Raw genomic sequence first — 9,620 nt, 5'->3', positions numbered from 1 at the left:
TGTAGATAGAATCTAACAAATGCTGACTACATGCCCAGTACTCTGCTCAGTGCTGTAGATTCTGAAAAAGAAATCCTATGTTGTCTTTGACCTCAAGAAACTTACAGCTTAGCTGGGAAGATAAAACTGAACACGTATTAAACAGAGAACAGTTGAGGACTCAACAAATTGAGGGTGGCAATAGTGTGTGTTGGATAATGAACTAAGAAAATTAAAGGAGACAGGAAAAGAAGGCAGAGGGTCTGGGATTTAATTTTCTTTTTGTTGAGAACTTACTGTGTGTCAGGCACTGTTCTTGTTACTGGAGATAATAGCAATAACAAAGTAGACAAAATCCTTACACTCAGAGAGCTTGTATTCTAGGAGGACATGACAATAGGCAAAGAATAAGTAAACTACATAGTCTGTTAGATTGTGGAAGCGGGAACTAGAGCAATGAAATGAGATAGGAAGTTGTGTGTGTGCAAATTAAAAGAGGGAGGTCAGGGACCATGTCTCTAAGAAGGTGACATATACATATGAGCAAAGAGCTAAGGAAGTGAAGGAATCAGTCATGTGGCTATCCATGGGAAGTAGTGTTCCAGGCACAGAAAACAGTAGGTGCAAAGGTCCGAGGAGGGATGTGCCTGGCAGGTTTGAGAAACGGCAAGGAGACCAGTGGGGCTGGAGTGAAGTAAGCAAGCGAGTGAACAGCTGGTGATCAGGTCAGAAGGGTAATGGGGGAGAATTTGAGTGAGATGGGAATCCAGTGGAAAGTTTTGGGCAGAGGAGCTAATTGGACGTGCCTTAATACAATCACTGTGGCAGTTGTGCTAGGAGTAGACTGAGGTTAAACTGAAGGGGGAAGCACGGAGACCACTTAGGAGAAATGCTCTGTTGAAATACTCTCTCAGGAGAGGAGAGTTTGAACCAGATGTTGCAGGGGAGGTGGTGAGCTGTGCTTGGCATAGTGGATTTTTGAAGCAAAGACTCACCATGAACAAAAGACAGGGGTGTTTAGAGGACATTGAAGAACCATATTTGACTAGTGCAGAGAATGCTAGGTGTGGAGAAGCTGGAGATGTGGCCGAGTGAGTTATGGTAGGACTGAATTTGGTAGGTGTGTAAAGGAGTCTGGAGTCAGAAAAATTGGGACTTACCCCAGTGTATTCGTTTCCTTGGGCTGCCATAACAATATACCATAGATTGGGTGGCTTAAACAGAAATTTATTTTCTCACAGTTCTGGAGACTGGAAATCCCATATCAAGGTACTGGCCAACTGGGTTTATAGTGAGAAATCTCTTTCTGGCTTATAGGGAACTACCTTATCACTGTCCTCATATGGTCTTTCCTCGGTTCTGGTGTGGAAAGAAAAACAATTGGATTAGGGCCCCACACTTATGACCTCATTTAACCTTAATTACCTCCTTAAAGATTACTTATCTCTAAATACAGTGACACTGGGGGTTAGGGCTTCAACATGTTAATGGGGAGGCACAATCAGTCCATAGGAATGTGGTTCTCATGTAAAGAGTTTTAGGGAGTTGACTCTGATACTGGCTACTAGTACAAATTGAAAGAGAAGAATTTAGGGGACTAATTTAGAAGCTTTGTTGTAAGCATCAAGACAAGAAATGTTGGCTCTAGCTGGTTTGGTTCAGTGGATAGAGCGTCGGCCTGCAGACAGAAAGGTCCCAGGTTCAATTCTAGTCAAGGGCACGTACCTCAATTGCAGGCTTCTCCCTGGCCCAATGTGCTACTCTCATATCGATGTTTCTCTCTGTCTTTTCCTCTCTCCTCCACTCTCTATGAAAATCAATAGAAAAATATCTTTGGGTGAGGATTAAAAAAGAAAAAGAAAAAAAAGACAAGAGATGTTGCAAGCTTTGACGAGGGCACAGAGAGGTTAGCTAGCCTGCTTGGAATTCCCTAACTCTACTACCATGTTTTTATTATAGAAAATGAATTTTGGGTCCTTATTTTTATTTATTCATCACATTATTGTATATATACCAGAGCATATGTCATAGTGTACGAGGCACAAAATATACCATTTCACATCCATATATATAGATACCCAGATACTCAACTATATGTACCTACACTGAACCATACATGCTTTCATGTAGCTGTATTTATCTATGAAGCAGTAATTCAAGAATGCAAATGCATAAGGAAAAGCATGAGCTCACAATATAAGTTTATGAGAGAAAAACTGAGTAGGTAGGAGGGAGAGTCAAGAGTCTGACAATTAAGGAAGAAGGTAGTCAAGATTCCTGAAGCCCAGAAGATTCATGACTCTATGCAGTGAAGTTTGCTTACACCTATTCTGGGGACCAAGTTACACACATTTTTAATTACTCCATGGATATGTCATACTAAAAACCAGTGTTTCATAAACAGGCATATTTGGCACAGAGAGTTGATGCATTGTCTTTGTTTAGGTTCACACAAAGAGGCCACTTGGCCAAGGTAGACTCCTGCTTTTACTTTGATGGGCAGTGTCAGTTGGCCCCTCTTCTGGTAGAGTGGTCTGGGCTGAATGAGAACAGGACTTTCTAGAAGGGAAAGTAAAAAGAAACAAATAAAAGGTAAAACAGCCTTAGCCGGTTTGGCTCAGTGGATAGAGCATCAGCCTGCCGACTGAAGGGTCCCAGGTTCAATTCCGGTCAAGGGCATGTACCTTGGTTGCAGGCACATCCCCAGTAGGGGGTGTGCAGGAGGTGGCTGATCGATGTTTCTCTCTCATCGATGTTTCTAACTCTCTATGCTTCTCCCTTCCTCTCTGTAAAAAAATCAATAAAATTATTTTTAAAAAAAGATAAAACAGACAATACATTATTTAAGCTACATGCTACTGCACATATGCTGATTGGGATGCACCAATAAATAGCACAAAGGCAATAGCAGGAAGAGAAGGGACAGGTCTTGAGTAGAAGTGGAAGTTAGGTAGCATAAAGGTTAGCGTGTAGTCTTTGCAGTCAGATTGACCTAGGTTTAATCTCAGCTTCCCCGCTTTGCAGTTTGACTGGGACCACGTTATTTAGCCTTCATGTGCCTCTGTTTCGTGAATTAAAAGGAACCTGAGAAAGAACAGTTGTTCTGAGGATTAAATGAGATAATCAACATAAAACATTCAGCATAGCTTGGCACATAGTAGGCATTAAAATAATGAGCTGGTGGGAGTTGTCTTTTTAAAATCCCCAAAGAGAAAACATTTGCAGTGCTAAAAATAAGCATTGAGCTTTCTGTGGAGCTCTTTAAAAAAAAAAATCTAACTGGCTTATAGGTCTTGAGAATGGTGGGAGTATCTTAGTCAAAAAAATGTCATCGAACATCCCACTGGTAAAATGAGTTTTCTCACAATCCCATTCTTTGTGACTGCGAATGTGGAATGCAGTCAAACTAGACAGGAATCCCACTCTGAGTTTGCTGACCACCAGATGCATGGTGACATTTTCCCAAGATATTTGCTGGATTTTCTTTCTTCAAATAATGAGTCATTATTGTGAGATATTGTTTATTGTAAAACCCTTGTGTTCCTGCCATACATACCAAAACAAAAGGTCACTTTACAGGCACTTTATGTTATAGTCAAGAACAAAAGAAAATAATATAATGCTGTGAAATGTCATACTGTATGGAGCATGGTGGACACTATCTTACTGCGCCTTTTTTTAGATCGGCTTAAAATATATGTTAGGAACAAAGCAAGCAGGAGAACATTGAGTTGGGCCCCATTTATGCAGAAGTTATATGCCTTTATATGCACGGATAATTTCTGAAAGAACAGACCATAAACTTTGTAGAGATTCTATCTAAGGTCAGGAATCTTTAACTTTTCATCATATGCCCCTGTGCACTCTTGAGTTTAATTTTTAAACAATGAACATATAGTATTTGCAGAATAATTCTCTAAGCCATATAAAAATGTATACAGAAATAACTTTACACTGCCAGATTAAAAGTAGGACTCTGTGTTCTAGATATAATTTAGGGAGAAGGGATAAAAACTGTCTTTTGAAATTGTCTTTCAAGATAAAAGACAAACATAAAAGACAAACATAGAAATAAGTGTGTGTAGGTGTGTGCGTGCGTGCACACACACACATGTGCATGCATACCTATTAGAATTTTATGGCAGTTACGTACAGCCTAATTCATGTTGAGAACAAGGAGTTCCCATTAAGGATTATCTCCAAGCACCCCCAGGCTTACTCTGTACACCTGGGGTGTCGAACCCCAGCATTTTCACAAAAAGGAGGCAACTTAATGGAGTTCAATCCAGTAGAAGCTTTTCTGCCTCACAGGGACCACCTCCTGGTTCTCCTATTTCTTCACTGAGTCAGAATAATGATTGTAAGGGCTGTAGCTGCATCATAAGGGGAAACGGATCCCCTGACCCTGGAGTAGCTAAGTACTTTGCTTTTTATCCTGCAACTCTTGGATATCATGATGTGTCAGGAGGAGCATCTGATCCTGAGTCATTTAGCCATGATGCTGTTGATGGCTGGATGTAAAGAGCAGACCATGTCAATATTTGGGGAAATGGAATCTTTTTGGACCACAGTTGACTGGATAATTGAAACTGCCGGTGAGGGGGCACTGCTATATAAAACTATAGCTTCATATCTGCAGTTATATAAGATCTCGCCTCACCTTGAGCTTCCTAGTGAAAGGTTAAAGCGTGCCTGGATCTAGTTCTGTAGTTGATTCTCATTATTTGAAGAGTCCATCTGTAGGAATTCACCTAATTGCTAACATTTATTTGTAACTTGAAAATCAACACTCCTAGTGTTCTTGTGGTCATTCATGGACATGTGTGTGTCCATGAAGAGGATGCAAAATTTGAGTCACCAGGGCTCAGGTTTCCAACTGAAGTTAAACAAAGTGACACTCTGCCTTCTTGTTTCAACTCTCATACCATAAACAAGTGTCCTTTGTGAAGTCAATTTAGTGCCATATTTTTCATATTTTTGTGCTTTTGTGCTGATTTCATTGTTTAAAATGGCCCTCAAACACAGTACTAAAGTACTGTATAGTGTTTCTAAGTGCAAGACTATGTATTGATCAGTTGACAAATTGAAAACCTGGCCCTGTATTTCCCAAGTTATTCTTAAAGAATAATTTAACAGATGGGTGTATTTGTTTCTTAGGACTGCTATAACAAATTATCACAGACGTGGTGGCTTACAACAACAGAAATTTATTCTCTCAGTTCTGGGGCCAGAAGTCTAAAATCAAGGTATTGGCAGGGCCACACTTTCTACAAAAGCTTTAGGGGGCAGTTCTTCCTTGCCCTTCTCCAGCTTCTGGAGGCTCTTGGCATTTCTTGGAATGTGGCAGCATAATTCCAATGTCTGTCTCTGTCTTCACACTGCCTTCACCTACCTGTGCTTCTGTGGCGAAATGCCCCTTTCCTTTCTCTTATAAAGACCAATTTCTGGGGTTAGGACCATTTTAAATTCAGGATGTTTTCATGTTGAGATCTTTTTTTTAAAATATATTTTATTGATTTTCCACAGAGAGGAAGGGAGAGAGATAGAGAGTTAGAAACATCGATGAGAGAGAAACATCGATCAGCTGCCTCCTGCACACCCCCTACTGGGGATGTGCCCGCAACCCAGGTACATGCCCCCGACCGGAATTGAACCCGGGACCTTTCAGTCCGCAGGCCGACGCTCTATCCACTGAGCCAAACCGGTTTCGGCTTTGTTGAGATCTTTACCTACAGTCATGCATTGCTTAATGATGGAGACCTGTTCTGAGAACTGCATTGCTAGGCAATTTCATCATTGTATGAATGTTACGGAGTGCACTTACAGAAACCTAAGTGGTATAGCCAACTATACACCTAGGCTATAGGGTATAGCTTGTTAATCCTAGGCTATAAAGCTATACAACATAGTACTGAACACTGTAGGCAATTATAACACAACTAGAGGCCCGGTGCAGGAAATTTGTGCACTGGGGGGTGGGGGGAGATCCCTCAGCCCGGCCTGCGCCCTCTCACAGTCCAGGAGCCCTTGGGGGATGTCCAACTGATGGGCAGTCAGATGTCCTTAGCACTGCTGGGGAGGCGGGAGAGGCTCCTGCCACTGCGCTGCGCTCGCTAGCTGTGAGCCTGGCTTCTGGCTGAGTGGTGCTCTCCCTGTGGGAGCACACTGACCACCAGGGGCAGCTCCTGCATTGAGCATATGCCCCCTGGTGGTCAGTGCTACTCATAGCGACCGGTCATCCTGCTGTTCGGTCAATTTGCATATTAGCCTTTTATTATATAGGATGGTAAGTGTTTGTGTTTCTAAACAGAAAAGATACAGTAAAAATATGGTATAAAAGATAAAAAAAATGGCACATCCGTATAAGGCACTCACCATGGGGAGCTTGCAAGACTGGAAGTTGCTCTAGATGAGTGAGTGAGTGATGTGTGGACATGAAGGCCTAAATTACCATACACGACTGCAAACTTTATAAACACTGTACACTTAGGCTATACCAAACAAAATATTTTATCTCTTCAATAATAAATTAACCTGAGCTTACTGTAACTTTTTACTTTATAAACTTTAAAAATTTTTTAAATTTTCAGCTCTTTTGTAATAACACTGAGCTTAAAACACAAACACATTGTACAGCTGGACAAAAATATAGTCTTTCTATATATCCTTATTCTATAAACTTTTTTAAAAAAACTTTTCCTTTTTTGCTAAAAACTAAGACACAAATACATATATTAGCCTAGGCTGGTGGTTGGCAAACTGCGGCTCGCGAGCCACATGCGGCTCTTTGGCCCCTTGAGTGTGGCTCTTCCACAAAATACCAACTTCTGTGCATGGGCCACGAAGTTTCAATCGCACTGTACGTGCGCACCTGCATGTGGTATTTTGTGGAAGAGCCACACTCAAGGGGCCAAAGAGCTGCATGTGGCTCATGAGCCGCAGTTTGCCGACCACTGGCCTATGCCTACACAGAGTCAGGATCGTCAATAACACTGTCTTCTACTTCCACATCCTGTCCTGCTGGAAGGTCATTAGCACACATGGAACTGTCATCTATGATGACAGTGCTCCCTCTGGAGCACCTCCTGAGGAACCTGCCTGAGTCTCTTCTGGAGGCGGTGTGACTCTTTTTAGAAATACGTCCATGGTGGTGTGCTTGGTTTATTTTATTTTATTTTATTAATATATTTAATTTTATTGGGAAGACAGAAACATCTTCAGAACCTTGGAGTTCAGACATTCCACAAATAACTCTTATCTTTTATTCACTGCAACACATACATGTCAGCCCTAAGTTAGCCAACATAAATATCACCACCCTGTCATAGGTGCTGTGCTTGAGAGGTAGATGAAATAGAGATGTGGGGGCAGAGAGGAAGGATGAAATAGAGATGTGGGGGCAGAGAGGAAGGAACATCTAATCCTCCTTGAAAAAAAAGAAAAGAAAAGAAATGAAAAGAAAAGAAAAGATGGGGGCTGTGAAATAAGGCTTTGGAGAGAAATTAGTCCGTGAGAGAGCTGATTCCTGAACGCTGATGGGGTTTTCAAAAGAAACAGATGGCTTGAAGAGCTGGAGGTGCAAATTACAAAAGGGTTTAGCTGAAACCTGGAGAAATGAAACTGACAGTTGACAGGGACCAGACTTGACGAATCCTAAAAACCATGGCAGAGAAATCATGGCAACAGGATCCACTGAAGACTTTTACAGAGGAGTAACCTAATGACATATGCTTTAAAAATGGATAATTTTAATGATAATATGAAGCATGAATTGGACAGGGCTAGGAAGACCAGGATCATTATTTTCTTAATTAAAAAACTTGTTAATTGGGTACAGCACACACACAGTAAAGTGCATACATATTAAATGTTTAGCTTGATAAATGTTTTCATATATATATGTATGTATACATATGTATATATTTTTATGTAACCACTAACCAAATTAGGAACTTTTCCAACATCCCAGAAGAGTCTCTCTCCTGTGCTTCCCAGGCAATACCCATTGTAGCTTCCACTCCTTCACCCCACATTCTATGGAGAGCCTCTATTCTGGCTTCTATCACCATAGATTCATTTTTCTTCACCTTTATATAAATGGAATCATGGGCTATGTAATCTTATGGCTAACTTCTTTTTTTTAAATTAAATCTTTATTGTTCAGATTATTACAGGTGTTCCTCTTTTTTCCCCCCCATAGCTCTCCTCCACCCAGTTCCCACCCCACCCTCTGCCCTTACCCCTCCCACTGTCCTCATCCATAGGTGTACGATTTTTGTCCAGTCTCATTGTTTTCTTTACCCCCACCCCCCTTTCCCCCCAAGAATTGTCAGTCCACTCCCTTTCCATGCCCCTGGTTCTATTATATTCACCAGTTTACTCTGTTCATCAGATTATTTATTCACTTGATTTTTAGATTCACTTGTTGATAGATATGTATTTGCTGTTCATAATTTTTATCTTTACCTTTTTCTTCTTCCTCTTCTTAAAGAATACATTTCAGCATTTCATATAATGCTGGTTTGGTGGTGATGAACTCCTTTAGCTTTTTCTTATCTGTGAAGCTCTTTATCTGACCTTCAATTCTGAATGATAGCTTTGCTGGGTAAAGTAATCTTGGTTGTAGGTTCTTGCTATTCATCACTTTGAATATTTCTTGCCACTCTCTTCTGGCCTGCATAGTTTCTGTTGAGAAATCAGGTGATAGTCGTATGGGTACTCCCTTGTAGGTAACTGACTTTTTTTTCTCTTGCTGCTTTTAAGATTCTCTCTTTGTCTTTTGCTCTTGGCATTTTAATTATGATGTGTCTTGGTGTGGTCCTCTTTGGATTCCTTTTGTTTGGGGTTCTCTACGCTTCCTGGACTTGTAAGTCTATTTCTTTCACCAGGTAGGGGAAGTTTTCTGTCATTATTTCTTCAAATAGGTTTTCAATACATTGCCCTCTCTCTTCTTCTGGCACCCCTATAATTCTGATGTTGGTACGCTTGAAGTTGTCCCAGAGGCTCCTTACACTATCTTCATATTTTTGGATTCTTTTTTCTTTTTGCTTTTCCGGTTGGGTACTTTTTGTTTCTTTGTATTTCAAATCTTTGACTCGATTCTTGGGATCCTCTTGTCTGCTGTTGGATCTCTGTATATTATTCTTTATTTCAGTCAGTGTATGCTTAATTTCTAGTTGGTCTTTTTTCATATCCTCCAGGGTCTCACTAAATTTATCGGCAGTTTCCAGAAAATTCTTGAAAAACCTTATAACCGTGGTTTTGAACTCTATATCCAGTCGTTTGCTTTCCTCCATTTCTGTCATTTGTGACCTGTTTCTTTGTCTCCGCATTTTTTATGCTTCCCTGTGTTGGTAGAGTGGCTTTGTGTGGTAGGTGTCCTATAGGGCCCAGTGGCTCAGCCTCCCCGATTACCTGAGGTGGACACTCTTGGTGCACCCCCTTGTGGGCTTTGTGCACAGTCTTGTTGTAGTTAAGCCTTGATTGTTGTAGGTAACACTGGGAGGAATTGACCTCCAGGCCAATTGGCTGTGAGAATCAGCTGTGTCTGCAGTGGGAGAACTTCTGTGCTGAAGACACCCTTCTGGGGCAAGACTTGCTTCAGTAGGGCTTTGGTGCTCACTGAGTCTGCCCCCTGAGTG

The sequence above is a fragment of the Myotis lucifugus genome, unplaced genomic scaffold, assembly GCF_000147115.1.
Source record: "Myotis lucifugus unplaced genomic scaffold, Myoluc2.0 scaffold_23, whole genome shotgun sequence".
NCBI classification, from domain to species: Eukaryota; Metazoa; Chordata; class Mammalia; order Chiroptera; family Vespertilionidae; genus Myotis; species Myotis lucifugus.
This window is presented reverse-complemented; position numbering follows the sequence as displayed.